This window comes from Cyprinus carpio, chromosome A21 (assembly GCF_018340385.1).
Source record: "Cyprinus carpio isolate SPL01 chromosome A21, ASM1834038v1, whole genome shotgun sequence".
NCBI classification, from domain to species: domain Eukaryota; kingdom Metazoa; phylum Chordata; class Actinopteri; order Cypriniformes; family Cyprinidae; genus Cyprinus; species Cyprinus carpio.
Window position 1 is genome coordinate 17913329 of NC_056592.1, and position 18201 is coordinate 17931529.

At 41.8% G+C, this 18201-nt stretch overlaps 1 long non-coding RNA gene across 1 annotated transcript; it reads right to left on the minus strand.

Moving 5' to 3' along the window:
- Nucleotides 1–15482: 15482 nt before the first annotated feature.
- On the minus strand, nt 15483–16603 carry LOC109107334. The gene is made up of 3 exons (XR_002020754.2): nt 16485–16603; nt 15609–15707; nt 15483–15530 (listed from the first exon to the last, which is right to left on the minus strand). It is a non-coding gene; the product is annotated as an uncharacterized LOC109107334 (long non-coding RNA).
- Between the last annotated feature and the right edge of the window lie 1598 nt (nt 16604–18201).

Here is an 18201-nt window from a genome sequence, read left to right on the forward strand (position 1 = left end):
TGCCTACCGGAAGGGCTACCAGGGCAGAGTTGTAGACTCGAGTCACATGACTCGCCACTTGACTTGTTTTGGACTCAAGTCTCAAATTTGAGAACTTACGACTTGACTCAAAATAATCATAGAAGACTTGCGACTCGACTTAGACTTTGACAGCAATGACCCGAGATTTGACATGAGCCCTGTGACTTGTAAAGTCTTTATGGCCTACCTTCTAAAATCAAAAAAACAGAGCTGTGATAGGCTAGTTAAGGCTATTAAGCGTATGATCACACTGCGTGGCTTTTGGCACTAAGACAAAGTGGGGCTCACCTAGTGAGCGCTTGTCAGTTTTTTCAGCCACATAATGTTTTAGGCTATTTAACGTTTCAGACATTTAAATTAGCCTACACATCATAACTATAAACCATTTATAATAGTAATAATAATATAGTCATAATAACAATATTATTATACACCGATGTATATGTGTCAGACTCTGTTCTATGTTTTGTGTGTGTTTTGCTCCTCATGTGTTTCCTATGCCTATATTTGTTTAGTTTCCTGTTCCTGTCCCTATTGTGTTAATTTGACTCCAGGTGTTCCCCATTTATTTCTATTGATCCCAGGTGTGTCTCATCTTCCTATTATCCTGTTCTGTGTATAAATAGTGTTCGCTGTGTTTAGTCTAGCGTCCGGTATTGTTGATGTCAACTCCTTGTGCTATGTGTGGTTCCCCGTGATATCAATAAATTCTTTGGTTTTGTACTCCTGGTCTCCCGGTCTCCTTGTTGCTCACTCTGTGTTCCCACACAGTAGCAAATCATGACAGAATACCGGACCAAAACACGATGACTATGGCTGAAGAAAGGCTTTGGTGTCTGCGGCAGGGTGGTCGGGAATTGAAGAGGTATGTGGAGGAGCTCCTAGAGCTTTCCAACCAGATGAGCTGGGTCAACTCTGTACTCGGTGTCTGTTTTCGGCTTATGATGATGTAATCAGCTGCTATCTTCCCACTAGTATTTTTTCCCTGATCGAGCTGATTAATCATTTCCTTTATTTAAATGGAGTTAATCTGGAGGTAGAAAAAATTCTGAACGATCCTCATCCAGTCCCTCCCGAAAACCACTGTGCCTCACCAGTTCACCCTTCGCTAGGAACCCCCACATACCCAGCCAAATGTTCCGACTACCCATCTCCTCTCAGCATCATCACTGTCCTCAGCCCAGAAACACTGGCAGTTCCCGAGTCAAGTCAGCCGGCAGTTTCTGAGTCAAGCTCATTGGCCTTTCATATGTCAAGCCCGCAGGATGTTAATGTGGCAAGCTGCCAGCCCCAAAGTTCACTCCAGTGCCTGCTCCTCATAAGCACCTTCCATAGCGCCCTTAAGTGCCCACTCCTCCAGCGTACCCTCCAGTGTCGACCCAGGCCCCAGAATTCGAACCAGTTCAACTGTGATCATTATGAATTAGTTTGAGCCACAAAATACATCGACTTACATATGTTTGAGAATCTAAATTTGGCGTGAACAATTTTGCATGCCTCATTTGAATGGTAACTCGTCAACTCGACATATTTACTTATGACCAAAAAAGTTGGGACACTGTACAAATTGTGAATCAAAAAACAGAATGCAATGATGTGGAAGTTTCAAATTTCAATATTTTATTCAGAATACAACATAGATGACATCAAATGTTTAAACTGAGAAAAGATATAATTTTAAGGGAAAAATAAGTTGATTTTAAATTTCATGGCATCAACACATCTCAAAAAAGTTGGACAAGGCCCATGTTTACCACTGTGTGGCATCCCCTCTTCTTTTTATAACAGTCCTGCAAATGTCTGGGGACTGAGGAGACAAGTTGCTCAAGTTTAGGAATAGGAATGTTGTCCCATTCTTGTCTAATACAGGCTTCTAGTTGCTCAACTGTCTTAGGTCTTCTTTGTCGCATCTTCCTCTTTATGATGCGCCTAATGTTTTCTATTGGTGAAAGATCTGGACTGCTGGCTGGCCATTTCAGTACCCGGATCCTTCTTCTAGGCAAGGCAAGGCAAGTTTATTTATATAGCACATACACAATGGTAATTCAAAGTGCTTTACATAAAAGAAAGTAAAAAAATCATGAAGAAAAATAATAACAAAAATAAAACAAGCAATTTTAAAACATAAAACAAGCCATTTTAAAACATTGGAAATTATTTTAAAATTGACTTATTTAAAATGAATTTAAAAACAGTTAAAAATAGAAAATGATTTTTACATAGAATACAGTGAAATACGTAAAATACAGTGCAATCAGTTCGGACATCGCACAGTGCTCATTCAACAAAATGCACAGCTAAACAGATGAGTTTTGAGTCTAGATTTAAATGTGACTAATGTTTTAGCACATCGTTCTCTTCTGGAAGCTGATTCCAACTGCGGGCGGCATAGTAACTAAAGGCGGACTCCCCTTGTTTTGTGTGAACCCTTGGTATTTCTAACTGACTCGATCCTAATGATCTGAGTGGTCTGTTAGGTTTATATTCAGTGAACATATCTGCCATATATTTTGGTCCTAGGTCATTGAGTGATTTATAAACGAGTAAAAGTACTTTAAAATCAATCCTAAATGTAACTGGAAGGCCAGTGTAAGGACCTGAGGACTGGTGTGATATGCTCAGATGTTCTGGTTCTAGTCGAATTCTGGCAGCAGCGTTCTGGATGAGCTGCAGCTGTCTAATGGTCTTTTTGGGAAGGCCGGTGAGGAGACCATTACAGTAGTCCACCCTGCTGGTGATAAAGGCATGAACAAGTTTCTCTAAGTCTTGACTGTGTAAGGATGAAAGAACCTGAGATACTTTGTTCTCCTGAGAAACAGACAATACAAACATACACGGGCATCTTCGAGACACCCCACAGAGTGGAGGTGCAGGAGACCTTCCCTTCTGGCCATTTGTTTCATTTTAATTCCCTTCACCCATGCTTCCTTCTACTCAATCTGCTCAAAATGATTACATGAAAATGTCAATGCAAGTGAACTAACACTCATGTCATCACCCCTAGTATCATTTGAAATGTCTCCAGTGCAACTGGTACAATGGTCTCAGTCTTACAAAAGTAGATTAGAAGATAATACAGATCCTAAGAGTCAAGAGATATTTTGATTACTGTGATGGGAGTGCCCTTTTCCAGGGCCCTCCATGTTTATTACCTTCTGTTCCCTTGGAGTTGTAAACCACTCAGGTTTGGGACCTGAGTTAATGCAAATTCCAATTGTTAGTTCCTGTCTCCATCTCGGGGGATGTTTGTCTTGGTCTGAGGTTTTTGGTGTTTTGCAGCAAAAGGATCAGTGCGATTCTGTAGCCAGAAAGCCCGTAGTGTGGTGTGTGTCTCTTCACTTCATACTATGTATTTTCTAAGGTCAGGTATGCATATTTTACTTTTAGATTAATCTTTGAGAATTTGATGTTTTGTATTGATATGATTTGATATGTTTGAATTGGGTATGTAATTGGCAGAATACATATTTACCTGACTGATAATAAATTGTTACATTTGATTTTATTCTGTTTTAGTCTGTAAGTATTGACTGTAGTAGATTACGTTGTATCCTTGTTAGCGACATGAGCACCCGAATGAACTAGTACAATAATATTAAAGAATAAATAGAATAATCAAATGTGAGAATAATAATAATTAGAGACAGACAAACAACCAGTTTGCCTTTCAACCTAAATTCGAGGTCATAATACAATGGAGTCAGATTGGATACTAAAATGGAGTCAGATTAGATCATTAAATGGAGTCAGATTTGAGTTTAACCTAAAATGTAATAACTCTGCCCGCTGAAAAGACCGAACACGCAGGAAACCTTCAGCCAGCACCGGATACCTTCCTTGGGCCGTGTGCATGGACCTTACAACTGGAAACAAAACATCGAATTCTTGCAATGTTTTTTAGATGAAAGTATGCTGATTTAGTTACTGCTTTGACATGACTACCGAAACTAAGGTCTGTCTCCAGAATCACACCAAGATTCCTGACTTGATTTTGTAGTTGTTTGTCCCTTAGAGTAAAGGTATGCATTCACCTTGAAAGATTCATCTTTGTTTCCAAATGCAATGACTTCAGTTTTTTCCTTGTTTAACTGAAGATAGTTCTGGCACATCCAACTATTCATTTCATCAATACATTGGCAGAGGGAGTCAGTGGGGCTGTAGTCATTTGGAGATAAGGCTAGGTAAATCTGTGTGTCATCAGCATAGCTGTGATAGGCAATTTGGTTCTTTCTCATTATCTGACTTAGTGGGAGCATATACAGGCTCAACAAGAGCGGTGCAAGAATTGAGCCTTGTGGGACTCCGCATGTCATGGACGTCCACTTAGACTTATGCTCTCCTAGACTCACATAATAAACCTCTCCCTTCTAAGTATGACCTGAACCATTTGAGTACCATCCCAGAAAGCCCGACCCAGTTTTCCAGTCTCTCTAGTAGTATGTTATGATCGACAGTGTCAAAACGCAGCACTGAGATCTAGCAATACCAGCACTGATATTTTGCCAGAGTCAGAATTTAGGCGAATATCATTTATTATCTTAATGAGCGCTGTCTCTGTGGTGTGATGCAGTCGGAAACCAGATTGAAAATTGTCCAGGTATCCATTTGAGTTTAAGTATTTGTTCACCTGATTAAAAACTACCTTTTCTATAATTTTGCCTATAAAGGGAAGATTAGATATTGGTCTATAATTGCTCAAAATGGTGTTATCAAGATTGCTCTTTTTCAGGAGGGGCTTTACAACTGCAGTTTTCAGGGAGTTTGGAAATGTCCCAGAAAGAAGTGAGCCGTTCACCACTTCTAAGAGATCTGCTTCTAAAAAGTTAAGCACAATTTTGAAAAAAAAGATGTGGGAAGTGTGTCAAGATAGCAGGTTGACGATTTTAGGTGCTGCACTATTTCTTCCAAAATTTTTGCTATCAATTGCTTCAAAAATAGACATAGTATCTTTTTGATATCGCGTCCAGATCTGTCTGACCTCTGCATTGCTTGAGGATGTGCTAATCGCCTTCCTGATATTAATGATCTTCTCAGAAAAGAAGGAAGCAAACTCATTGCATTTGCTAACTGAGAGCATTTCACTGGGAATCTGTCTTGGGAGGTTTGTCAGTCTCTCAACAGTGGCAAAAAGAGTACGAGTGTTGTTTAAGTTACTGTTTATAAGGTTTGAGAAGAAATTCTGTCTAGCTGTGGCTAGTTTCACATTAAAAGCATGAAGGTTGTCTTTATAGATGCTATAGTGAATTTCAAGTTTCGTCTTCCGCCACATCCGCTCGACTTTTCTGCATTGTCTTCATATTCTGAAATGCTGTTGATCTTCTCCAAACTGATTTCTGTCTGTTTGTTTTCTTACTGACTATTATTGGAGTGTAGTAAGTTCGTGTGAGGAAAGGAAGAGGACAAAGGGACTGCTGACATATTTTTATTCAAGTAACAAAAATAACTTTACACCAACGTGGATTTTTTACTCTGACATCAACACAGACCTATGATTACACGATCGCATAACACTTCCGGGTGACTTCTTCCGGTTCTGGGGTACGTCAGCAGTCTGTCTCTCTCTCCACTGCTTCTGTTTCTCCTGGCGTTTTATACTCTCTCCACGCCAATTACTGAAACAAGAGACAGGTGTTGCTCGTCTCTGCCCAAACCACTCACTTACCGTTCGTCTCCTGATTCTCTCTCCCGCTGCAGACTTCGCTAAACCATGCCCCCCCTGCCACATACCCCCACCGCCCGACTCAGGCCGGGGAGCCATCCGGCCTGCAGCCCCCTCCCCCCCATTTCTGGAGAGGAAGTCGGCCACCGCCATCTAAACACCCGGCCTGTGGATCACCTTGGACTTAAAAGGCTGTAGAGCCAGATACCAAAGAGTGATCCGCGCATTGGTATCCTTCATGCGGTGGAGCCACTGCAGAGGAGCGTGGTCCGAACAGAGGGTGAACTCCCGTCCCAGGAGATAGTAGCGGAGGGTGAGGATGGCCCATCTGATGGCAAGGCACTCTTTCTCTATGGTGCTGTACTTAGCCTCTCTCTCCCTCCGGTGTACAGCACCGGCCGTTCCTCCCCCTCCATCTTCTGGGACAGGACTGCACCCAGCCCTCTGTCCGACGCATCCGTCTGCAACAGAAAAGGGAGAGAAAAATCAGGAGAGTGTAACAACGGCCCGCCACACAGGGCAGCCTTTACCTGGGTAAAGGCCTGCTGACACGGCTCCGTCCACTGGACCGTATCTTGCACTTCCTTTTTAGTAAGGTCAGTCAAAGGACTGGTGAGGTCTGAATAATTAGGAATAAACCCTCTATAATATCCCGCCAGCCCCAAGAACTGCCTTACCTCCTTTTTGGTCTTGGGACGTGGGCAGGTCGCATTAGCAGCTGTCTTGTCAATTGGGGGGACGCACTTGTCCATGCCCCTAGTGGAAGCCCAGATACCTAACTTCCACCCGCCCAATCGCACACTTCTTTGGGTTGGCCGTGAGTCCCACTCCCCTCAGCGATCTCAGGACAGCCCTCAAATGCTGCATATGCCGCTGCCAATCATTACTAAATATAATGAAATCATCCAGGTAGGCAGCTGCATATGCAGCATGGGGCCACAGAATCTTATCCATGAGGCGCTGAAAGGTAGCCGGTGCCCAGAACAACCCAAAAGGAAGGGTAACAAACTGGTGTAATCCAAACGGCGTTGTGAAAGCTGTCTTTTCTTTGGATAATGGAGACAAGGGGATCTGCCAATAACCGGACTGAGCCGTCCGTTTTCGGAAGTAAAACTATCGGGCTCGCCCAATTACTATTGGATTCTTCTATTACTCCCATGTCAAGCATTGCACCTAATTCAGCCTGAACTACCTTTTTTTCTTGTGCTCAGGTAAGCGATACGGCCGGCTGTGAACTACCCACGCCCGGCTCGGTCTCGATATGGTGCTGAATCAGGTTAGTACGGCCCGGTAGGGGTGAGAAGACGGTCGGCAAAACTCGGCCTGTAATTTTGTAGTAGATCAGTGGAGAGTGATTGCGAGAGGTGATCTCCCCCTGGGGCCAGGGCGAGGGATTGTGGTTTGACATTCGCCTCTGGTCCGAGATCCTCCTCCCCTCCAATCACCGTTGCCAACATCACTGATTCCGCCTCATTCCATTTTTTTAGGAGGTTGAGGTGATAGATCTGACGTGCCCCGTTCACTATCGGACCGTATTACTTCATAATCGAGATCTCCGACTTGTCGTGTGACCTCAAACGGTCCCTGCCACTTAGCCATTAACCTAGAGCTCCGCGTTGGGAGTAATACAAGTACTTTTTCTCCCAGTGCAAATTAGCGTAATCTAGTTCCCCTGTTATATAGCTGGCTTTGGCAGTCCTGGGCTTGTAACAAATTCTCCATTGATAGCCGCTCCAAAGTGTGGAGTTTTGTTCTCAAGTCCAGCACATACTGAATTTCATTTTTGCCCTGAGATGGCCCCTCTCCCCAAGTTTCTCTCAGTACATCCAGCACCCCTCGGGGCTGGCGTCCATAGAGAAGCTCAAAGGGGGAAAACCCTGTGGAGGCTTGTGGGACCTCTCGCACAGCGAATAACAAGGGCTCTAGCCACTTATCCCAATTCTTGGCGTCTTCTTGAACGAATTTACGGATCATGGATTTAAAGGTGCGATTAAATCGTTCGACCAGGCCATCGGTCTATGGGTCATAGACGCTAGTTCAAATCGATTTAACCCTCTGGAGTCTAAGGGTATTTTTGGGGCCTGGAGAAGTTTTGTCATGCCCTGACATTTGTGCTTTTTTCAGTTTCTTATAAATATCTAAATGGCTAAAGTCTAATCTCACTGTAATCAGCACAAACTGGGCTATGATAATATGTGAGCAGCATGTATGTACATGATTGTGTTTTTGAGAAAAAAAATGTTATGCGTGGTTAGTGAAAAACTAAAAATGTTAAATCACTTGAAAAAGGCAATAAAACACATACAGAAAATTGGTTCCGGGGACTTTTTGAGAACTTGGGAGCTTGTAGCTAGAATTTTTTTTTTTTTGCTAAATGATGTGAAAAATCATCTTGTTTACTCACTTACAGAAAACAATATATTGAATTTAAATTTTCTAAGACACTTTTTGTTGGTAAAAGTCCATATGCGAGTAGGGCGTCAACTAGCATGAATTCACACTGAGAAGACAAAGGCCTGCATAATGAGCTGGCATAATGAGCCATTCAGTCAGCTGTGGCACTGAGAGGGATTGAGTGTACAAGGAAAGATGTGAGGACAAAATAAATGCATATAATTTAATGTTTGTAGTTAATTTAGAATATATTTAATTATCCCACAACATAATTTAATACTCACTTGTGAGTGCAGGAAACATTTATTAGGAACAATCAAAGCTGACTTTCAAACAGATTTTGCATCATTACTCCAGTCACACAATCCTTCAGAAATCCTTTTTAACAATCTTATTTTCTACAAAAAAAAAAATGTATTGTTATTGTTATTGAAATTTCAAAATATTTCCGAAAAATTTTTAGCGGGAATTATTTTGGGAAAAAATTTTGGAAAAGTCAACTAGAAAATGTTTCCCGTTTGTAAAAAACTAGTACAAGTTAGAATAAAAAAAAGGGAATTTCAGTTTAGATTTTGCTGAAAAAAGTGTTTCATTTTTTTTTTCAGAGAAACCCCAAATCTCTTCCTAAACCAAAACCCACTTTTGGGGTTAAATTATGTCTTTTCCCTTCCGCGAAGCAAACAGTAAAAAAAAAAATTTTGAAGAACAATTCGCGCGTTTCTTCTTTTGGTGGGGTATTCAACCGCGGCTTCAGTGAAACATTTGAATCTCAAAAGCGCGTTCAGGGGGGCGTGGTAAATTAGAATATATGAAGGGGGGCTGAAAAACGGACAGCGTTTTTTTTCATATGGATACTTTTACGAATATTTTTTTTCGGCAGCACTTTTTTAGTTTTAAAATGACATTCAGTTTTTTTATTTAAAATTTTTTTGGGTTTTTGTTATATTACGGGTTTTTAAATTCCTTTTAAAGATTTGTTAAAAAATACCAAAAAGGTGAGGGGGGGGCATTGTTTTTATTTTATTTTTTAAGTGCAAAAAAATTTTTTGTTTATTATTCGAAAAAAAAAGTAAACCTTTAGACATTGAGTATGCCTTTTTCCACAAAAAAGAAATGAATTTTAACTTTTCCCGGGGGCGGGGTCCAAAAAGGATAGCTTCCCCAAATTCAAGGGGAAGAAAAAAGTAAGTTGCGTCACGGGAAAAACCCCCGCTGAAAATTTAGGATCCTTTGGATCCCCCGGGGGGGGGAAAAGGGGGTGCCCCTTTTTTGCGGGGAAGTTTTAATGTTTTGGTATTTTTTTAAGTAACTAAAATAATGAAAGCGGTCCCCCAAGTCTTGGGATGAGGTCCATAATTCCCGAGGGGCGGTTACGGGAACCAAGGCCCTTTTGGGGGGGGGTTTTAAAATTACCAAAATGAATTTCCCGCAGAAACCCGGAGGGGAAGCCCCGCCAAAAAATCATCATTTTAGGTTAGTTAAATGGAAAGGATTGGGGCCGGAAAAAAATTTTGGGCCCTGGAATTTACTGGGTGTTTCAATTTTGTCGGATTTGGGGCATGATTTCAACCGTCTTTAAATAAAAAAAGATATTCCTAGGTTAGACTCCGGGGGAGGGACGGAAAACTTTTTTTATTTTCATCCCCAATCTCCCGAGGAAAAAACGTCCTGGGGGAAAAAATTTTGGGATTTTGGGGGCCCCGAAAGAACCGGGTCTGGTATTTCTCATGACCACCCCCCCTTTGGGCTTTTTCCCCCCCGAGGATGAATACACCCCCAAAAAAAATAAATGGGGCCTTTCCCAAAAAAAGGAGCAGGGGGGGAAACCCCCCTACCTATTTTTGTCCAAAAGAAAAACGGGGGCCAAAAATAACCCAAAAGGTAGAGCCCTTAACCATCTTTTCCAATTTGGGGGAATGGGTTTGAGGGTTAAACGAAACCCCAAGGGGGTTGTCCCCCTTGTCCCAGATTTTTCCCCCTTTCCCCCGGGGGGGGTGGCCTTGGGCGCCGGGCCCGGGTCGTTAACCCCTCGGACCCGAGAAAGCCGGGCCCCCCAACCCCCCAAACCGATGCCGCCCCCTGGGGGGGGTGGTTGGAGAATTGGCGTGCGAGACGGGGGCAGGAAAACTCCCTCCCGGAGCCATGCCCCCCCCCTCAAGGGCCTTTATTTTAAGGGAAACCCCGGGGGGGGGGGGGACCCCGGACCCAGGGGAGGGGGGGGCGGGGAAAGGGGGGGGGGGGGGAAAAGGGGGAGGGGGAAGTGTTGGGTGCCAACCCCATGGAGAAAAGGCCTTGAAGGGGGGCCCCCATCCAAATGTTTTTCTTACGGAATTCCCCCCCGGGCGATTTTAAAGCAAATCCCCCGGCCCGGTTGTGGCAGGGGGGGCGGAGCTGGGGGCCCGGGCCCCCCCAAAAGGGGGAAAAATTTCCCCCCCTCCAGGGAAGGCCCCCCCCGGGGATGCTGTCTGGGGGGCCCCGAACCCCCCCTTGGCCCCCCTTTTTGGGCTCCCCAAACCATTCCCCCCGTGCTTTTCCCCCCGGGCTCGCGGCCCCGGGCCCCCCCCTTTTTTTCCAATTATGTTTGGGGTGGGAAAGGGGAAAAAAAGGGGCGGGAATTTTGGGAAAATTTTTAATCGTCACAAAAAAACTTAACCCGGTGACACCCCTTTTAACCCGGCCGAAAATTAGGTGGGCTCTTGGGGTTTTGGGGTACTCAGGATGTCTCTCTCTCCACTGCTTCTGTCTCTCTGGCATTTTATATCTCCCCAGAATTACTGAAACAAGAGACAGGGTTGCTGTTTTCCCCAAACCCTCCTTCCTTGTCCCCTATTTCTCTCCGCTGCGGACCGTAAACCCCCCCCCCAAAGGGGGCAATATCATCAATAACTTTCTTAACTTTTTGATTTAAAGGAATCGGGGGAATACAACAGAGTCTGCAAAAATCTTGATGTTAAAGTATAGCCCCCATAAACGCACACTATTGTTCTGTTTGCATTCCTGACAGAGCAGACTTAGATTCAGTGGTAGCAGAGATCAATTATCAAAGTACAGAATGATCAGCAGTGCTCGTCCTTAATAACAATGGATGAAATGTTTAGCCCCCTACTGATGATTAAATTGGTTTTCCCACCTTTGGTGTGGGTCCTGAAATGCTGAATCAGGTAAAAAAGTGTTTAGAACCATTATTTTTTTTGTGTTTTGTTTTCTGCATTACTAGGGAAATAAAACCCCCTGCAATAGCAAAACATCAAACTCTAAAACTTTGAAGCATTTCTGTGGCCTCTTCAACAAAGGCTGGAGATTTTGGAGTTAAATTGTAAACAGAATCTGGAGCATTTTCCCAACATCCCAAATATTCAAAGACAAGTACTAAAAAAATTACTTTTGCTTGCATTGATAGAATCTTTAAATAAAAAAGCTCACCTCAGCTCTCTAACAGCCCAGCACTCGTAAAGTTAGAAGGGGCGGGTTTGAGATTTGCTAAGCTTTTTCTAGCCATTTTTCATTTAGAAACAAAAACCAATTGTTGGGGTTTAAAAGCATTGTTGAAAGTTATTTTTTAGTGAGCAAATGTTTAAAAATGCTAATTGATGCGGTCTTTGTGTCTTTACATCAATTTTAGTTTGATCATCATGGCCCCAGTTAGATGTTTTTCCCCGGCTTAAAAAGGCTTGCTTTATCAGTGATAAAACTGAAAAAAGCTACAGGCCCCTGGGTTTTCCCTTGTTCTGAAACATTTGTGAATGTTTTTGCTTTTATAGGGGGACCGGCACTATCACGGCTTATATTTTTTTTGGTTCACCACAGAATGGGGGGTTTGGGCCCCTGGCGGGGGAAATCTCACGGGAGCGGGGCCCCAGGATTTGGGGGTTTGGGGGGGCCCCCATTTTTTTTGGTAAATTTTTCGGGCTTGCAGCAATGAGTGAAGATTTTATCCCAGCATCACCAATTCCTCATTTCTGTGGGGAAGTGGAAGTGGAGAGAGGGAAATGGTGGGGGAGGGAGGCTGTGTCTCTGGTTTTTCCCGGTGACTGTGATATGTTGCCTGGCTTCCCTGGCTTTTTTTTAGAAAGTCGTCCTTGGGTGCTAAGTTTTGTATCTGTTTTGTACATCCATTTCTGTGAGGAGCTCTGTGGGCAGGGCTCACCCCGGGGATGTATCCATCAGCAGTGCTTTTTGGGCTGCATGGTGTTATCAGGTCCTTGGGGATAGTAAACATGATGCCGGACCGGGTGTTGGTCTAATGAACTGCATCCTTGGAAGGAGGGGTGGAAAATAGATTTGTCCTTAAGCACTCTGCTCCAAGTTTGTTGGGGGGAGGACCCCGGGTTTAAACAGTTGCTAGGGCCCCCGAACAGATTAAAGTTGCGATGAAATTCCTTCTTTTATTTTTCAAGATCTTTGTAGCCATGTGTTCAGCCAAAAAAACCCTAAAAACATATTTGCCCCCTTCGGGGGTGGGTACTGATGAACAACTGAACTTTGAGTCTTCAAAGTGTTTCAAAAAGTTCCTTAAGCCCTTTTTAAGAGTTCTGACTGCTCTTTCAATATTCTTTCCCCCCATGGATGATGATTCATTTCGTTTTTGCTTATCAGAATGTTCTGAAGTTCCTTGTTCATCAGAAACCGTTGCGAGGAAACAGCATGTTTTTTTTAGTCCTTTTGGTGTTTCTGTAATGAGTCCCAAATAAGAGTCCGGGCGGGTGCGCTCTGAGCTAAAGCGCTTCTGCTATTGGCCTGTTAGTAGGTGTTGTCTGGCTGATCCCATCCAGTTTAATCACTTTTGGGGTTCCCCACCCATTTATTTAAAGCTTCTCTGTACTCAAAATGTATGGGGGTGGTGAAAACCCGTATTCCCGGGCCTGTCATAGTCAATCTGGGGAGAGGATGCTTGGCCTTTTCCGAGAAACTTTACAACCCGATGTCTCTGTTCCTTTGACTCTCACTCCCCTGTTTGGGCCATGTTTGGTGGGATAGTTTCCCTTTTTTCTCTACACTTGGTATAAATGTTGAGATTCAGAAGTTTGGATCCCGGCTGTATGCTGAGGGGCCATGCAATGGTCTGCTGGGTTCCGTCTGTTTTTGGAAATCCAAAAGTAACTTTTTTTCAAAAACCAAATCCTTTGAGGTTTTCAGATTCATAAAAGTATATTTAAAAGGGGGGCATTTTCCCCTCTTCTGTTTGAAGAGGGAGTTGTTTTCCCCTCTCAGAATGTGGCTGGCGTGGGGGGGCAAAATTTCTTTTTTTGTATAATTTAGTCCCAAAGGTTTTAGTTTTTTTGGTTTTTGCCAAAAATCTTTTTTTGAGCACTGTGCGATCTCTGAATAAAAATCTTAGAAAAATCAGAGAAAAATAAAGTGAACAAAGGGGAGCAGTAAGCTAGAGGTCGAATGGGCAAAGGGGGAACAGCCATAAAGTTGATGATCAGTATGTGGGGGCATTGTCATGCTGGAAAATGAAAGGGCTTCCCCGAAAGGGAGTTCTGGATGGGGCATATGTTGTTTAGAACTTGGGTATGCCTTTCAGCGTTTATGGTGCCTTTCCCGATGTTAAGCTGCCCTCCCCCCCATCTCAACCCCCTACCATGAGAGCCTTCTGAACTGGCTATCCGTCCATTTTTCCCAAAAATTTCCCCAATTTTTATTGTCGACCACAGAACAGTTTTCCCCCTTTTTCCACCAAAATGAGCCTTGGCCCAGATAAACCCTTTCTTCTGAATCATGTTTAATATGGGTTTTTTTTCCTAGGGTTTTAGCCGGCTCGGCAAAAGGCACGATGGTTGTGTTCACGACAATGTTTTTTTGGATATTCCTGGCCCATGTTTTGATTTCCCTTACAGGTGTATTCCTGTATTTATGGTGCGTCGGGCCCAAAATCTGGCATCAGTAGGTTTTTGGCCTTGACCCTTCGCCGGTTTTTCCAGATTCTCTGAATCTTTGGATGTATTTTCACTATAAGATGATAACTTCAAAATTTTCAATTTTTCCTTTCTATTTGCTCCTATTTTTTTCCGAGCATTGGGGGAATTTGGGGATCCTCTTATTTTGACTTTAGAGATCCCTCAGAGGCTCTTTTTATACCCCAAACATGTTGCCAAATTTACCCCAATTAAAATTCTTTTTCCTCCCGCTTTCCATATATTTCTTTCTTTCCCCCTCTTTCTACCCGTCCCAACTTTTTTTAAATGGTTAGCTCTCATGAAGTCCAAAAAGAGCAATATTTGGTGACATTTCAAAAAGTTCCTTTCAACTTTGATTATTTTCTATATTCTTACTGTGAATAAAATATAAGTTTATGAGCTTTTGGTAAATTATTCCATTCCTTTTTACTCACAATTTTTGTAAAGTGTTCCAACTTTTTTGGAATCGGGTTTGTATTTTGTAAAGTGTTCCAACTTTTTTGTTATTTTTATATATTTATGCTCAAAACATTATAAGGCACTACTGGATGATTTTTTAGCAATAAAAACTGTGGTATGGCACAAATGGCGTTTTATAGTCCGTATCTCATATTTCCTTAATGTCGTTTGTACCTAAATATGGTGTTAGGTGAATGGGAATATGCATGGGAAAAATGAACAGATACAGAGGTTATGCATAGTTAAAACTAGGCGGTGGCGTTGTAAGCTCCATATATGGTGATTTCGGGTGGTGTAGATGCAGACGTACGCACAATCTTCCCCTAACTGGCATTTATAAAGGGATTTTTTGCAGGTTCTGGCATATGTATAGGTTTTATAAATCTGAAAAACTTTTGTGCGTACACAAAATCTAGCTTTTATGCATACATACACTTTTAGGATGAAGTCTACGGAGAGTTTTATAAATGAGACCCCTGGACTGTAATGGATAATGCTGTCTGAAGGTAAAGCGAGGGCTTGTAAAGATACTTGAAAATAACCTCATATGATTCAATGAGGAGTCACTCACTGACTGACAACAGGGGTTTATAAAATCTGAAAAAGCAAGCTTAGATTAGAGGGTGCTGACAGATGTGGTACTGTATGCATCAGAGCTTTGAATTTGATGCAGGCAGTTACAGGCAGCCAATAATTGAAGAACAGATGTGCTGCATGCTTCTGTAAAGGTTTGATGGTGCTCACTGGAACCCTATACTGCTGTTTGTTTGTGGTCTTATAAGTTCTAGCCTTGAGAACAGAATAAACACGCAGATTTAGAAAAAAATAACCAGCTGCTCTTTTAAAATTTTAATGATTCAACATCTCACATTTCAATCACCAACTTATCAAAAAGCACAGAAAACATAGAAGATTTTTAAATTCTAAATTTCCTTGAATACCGATGAGAGAGATCTACTGCTGTTTGCTATGACCATTCATGAAGATCTTCTACCCTGGTAGGACAAAGGATGTTGACAATGGGAAAGACTTCCGTGTCTTTCGTGTCACACTATTCCGTCTTGACCCTCAGGGTTCTCCTTACATTGGACAGAGATCTGAAATATTCATACAGGCATTTTTAGAGATGATGCATTATTCATATTCCTAAAATAATGATGTTTGTATAATGATACCTGAGTTTGACTTGATGAGAGCTCATTAGCCACAGCGTCTTGCATCAAAGTCTGTTTCTCCAAAGTGTGTTCTTGAGCAAATTTGCAGCAAGTGTTACCCTTATTTAATGAGAAACATTATTTTATTACTATCTTAAAAGAACTTAGAATTTAGAGTATATAAAATATGCACTGAATTTTCTTTTAAAACACTTCAAGGTTTAGCACGCAATGCTAGTTTTCCTTACCATTGTGTTGACAATCGTTGCCAAGCTGTTTAATAAAAGATGTTGTTTAAGAACGATTAATTAATTAAATATTACGATGAACTGCGTTTGGAAAATGGCTTTTTTTTTCGCTTTGTTTTTTGGTTTTGTTTTGTTTTTTGGTGATCGTAGCCAGTGACAAACCAGAAACAAATATTAACTTTTCCGGGTGTAATGACATAAACGGCACATGTGACCTAATGGTGACCAATGAGAATACATTTGCCAAAATAATTTTATGCTTTAAACTTTTTCACGAGATACTATACAAATCATCTAAAAGCAACAGCAGCAAAACTAGCAAAGCCAACTTTACATATACAACAGTGTTGCATACAAAATGGTAATTCAAAGTGCTTTACAGAAAATAAATTAAAATAATCATAAAAGGTACATAAGAAATAAAAATAAAAAAAATGGAAAACAAACTGAAAAGTCACAAGAAGTTGGGCTTACTGAACATTCAGTGTCTGACTGTATAACACAAAGCACGTATTATTTTCACAGCACGTGTATGATAAAATGGCATATAAATCATAACATATCATACCACATATTTCAATCATTTGTGTTAGTTTATTTTACTCCGAAATAGCTGGAGCTAAAATGCATTATGTCTATTTGAACTTACCTCCAAAATCCATAGTTTGTAAGTTCTAGTTGTCTTCTCTGGTTCAAAATAGTTTCAAATTTAGTGGTTTTCAATCCAGTTCACATGGTCCAGTACTGAAAATTAGATTACAGTAAAAATTTCAAATTTCGAGAGAAATTAAATCTTTAGTTCTCATTCTCAAGTCGACAGTTCTCCCTCGTTCTAGAAACCTCTGAAGGATAATGACTTGATATGATTTCAGAGTAGGTTGGAACATCATAGCATTATGTAGAGCTCTAGTTAACCACACATACATTTGCTATGTGGATTCTCAGAGCTTGAGGTGATGATTCAAAGAAGACCTTATTTTCAACGAGCATGATTGGAGCAGAGAAAACCACAGACATGATAGTCATAACCACGTGATTAAACACACAGAAAAAATATAACAAGGTTACTGGAAATTTCCAATGTAGTTTTGCCAATTAAGCATTAATCAATTCTCAGTTCCTCCATTATCAGGGTGAATAAACTGAACAACTTACATTAAACTTATCTAGGTCTCATAGTCACTATGAAGCCTATTTTTCTTTCTTTTCTTTTTTTTATGGTACTTTTATTATGCTTTTTGAAGTTTCAGCATGGAAAAACAGCACAGTCTTTGGTGTTCCGAGAAAGGAAACCGTCATACATGTTTGGAATATTAGGAGTGTAGGTGCATGTAAGTGAAAATTTTTGTTTTTTTATTTATTTATTTTGTTGTTGTATTTATTTATGAAGTTATTTTAGTAGGAGCTAAACCATTCAAATGCTCAAATGAAACTTTGATTTGTTTAATTTCTGTCCAAGCTATTGCTATCAGATGGTAGCGTCTCAGTAGCAGTCTCAATAGTGGCTGACAAGATGGCGCAGATGCTTATGGCGACCTTCGTGATGTGCTCTGCAGTTGTTTTTGTGTTTTTGTTAGTTTGTCCTGTCTTTAGTTATATTCCTGCAATCAGTTTTACCAGAGACGAATTGCTGGACATTCGGCACTACACATCACCCGATATTATTACCGGTTTTTCGACTATTCTGATGATTTGCTGGACATTGAAGTTGGTGGAGCAGCTGCGCTGATCACGCGCTCCCAGGATGCGCAGACGAGGGAAGCGAGCCGGTGTCCTCGTGAAGCTCAGGCACCGCGGATTTCGAACGCCGTTGCCTAACATCCATCTGGCGAACCTCCGCTCTCTACCCAACAAAACGGACGAACTCCTTCTGCTCTCCCCGGACAAATAAAGATTTCTCACACTCTGCTGCTCTGTGTTTCATGGAAACTTGGCTAAACGACACCATTCCAGACAGCGCGCTCCATCTGCCGGGCTTTCAGCTGTTCAGAGCGGACCGCGACGCAGAATCAATGGGAAAATCGTGCGGCAGCGGGACATGCTTTTACATCAACGAAAGGTGGTGTACAGATGTAACAGTGTTAAAGAAGATGTGCTGTCCCAATCTATAAGCACTCTTCAGTAACTGCAAGCCATTCTATTCGCCGCAGGAGTTTCACTCGTTCATTCCTCCGCAAAAGCACGTGAGCTCAGCTTTACAGAAACTCGCTGATCAGATCACAGAGACAGAACAACAACACCCGGACTCTGTTGTAATCATTCTTGGGGACTTTAATAAAGCAAATCTCTACCGTGAACTGCCAAAATACAGACAGCACATCACATGTCCCCCCAGAGACAGTAATATATTGGATCACTGTTACACC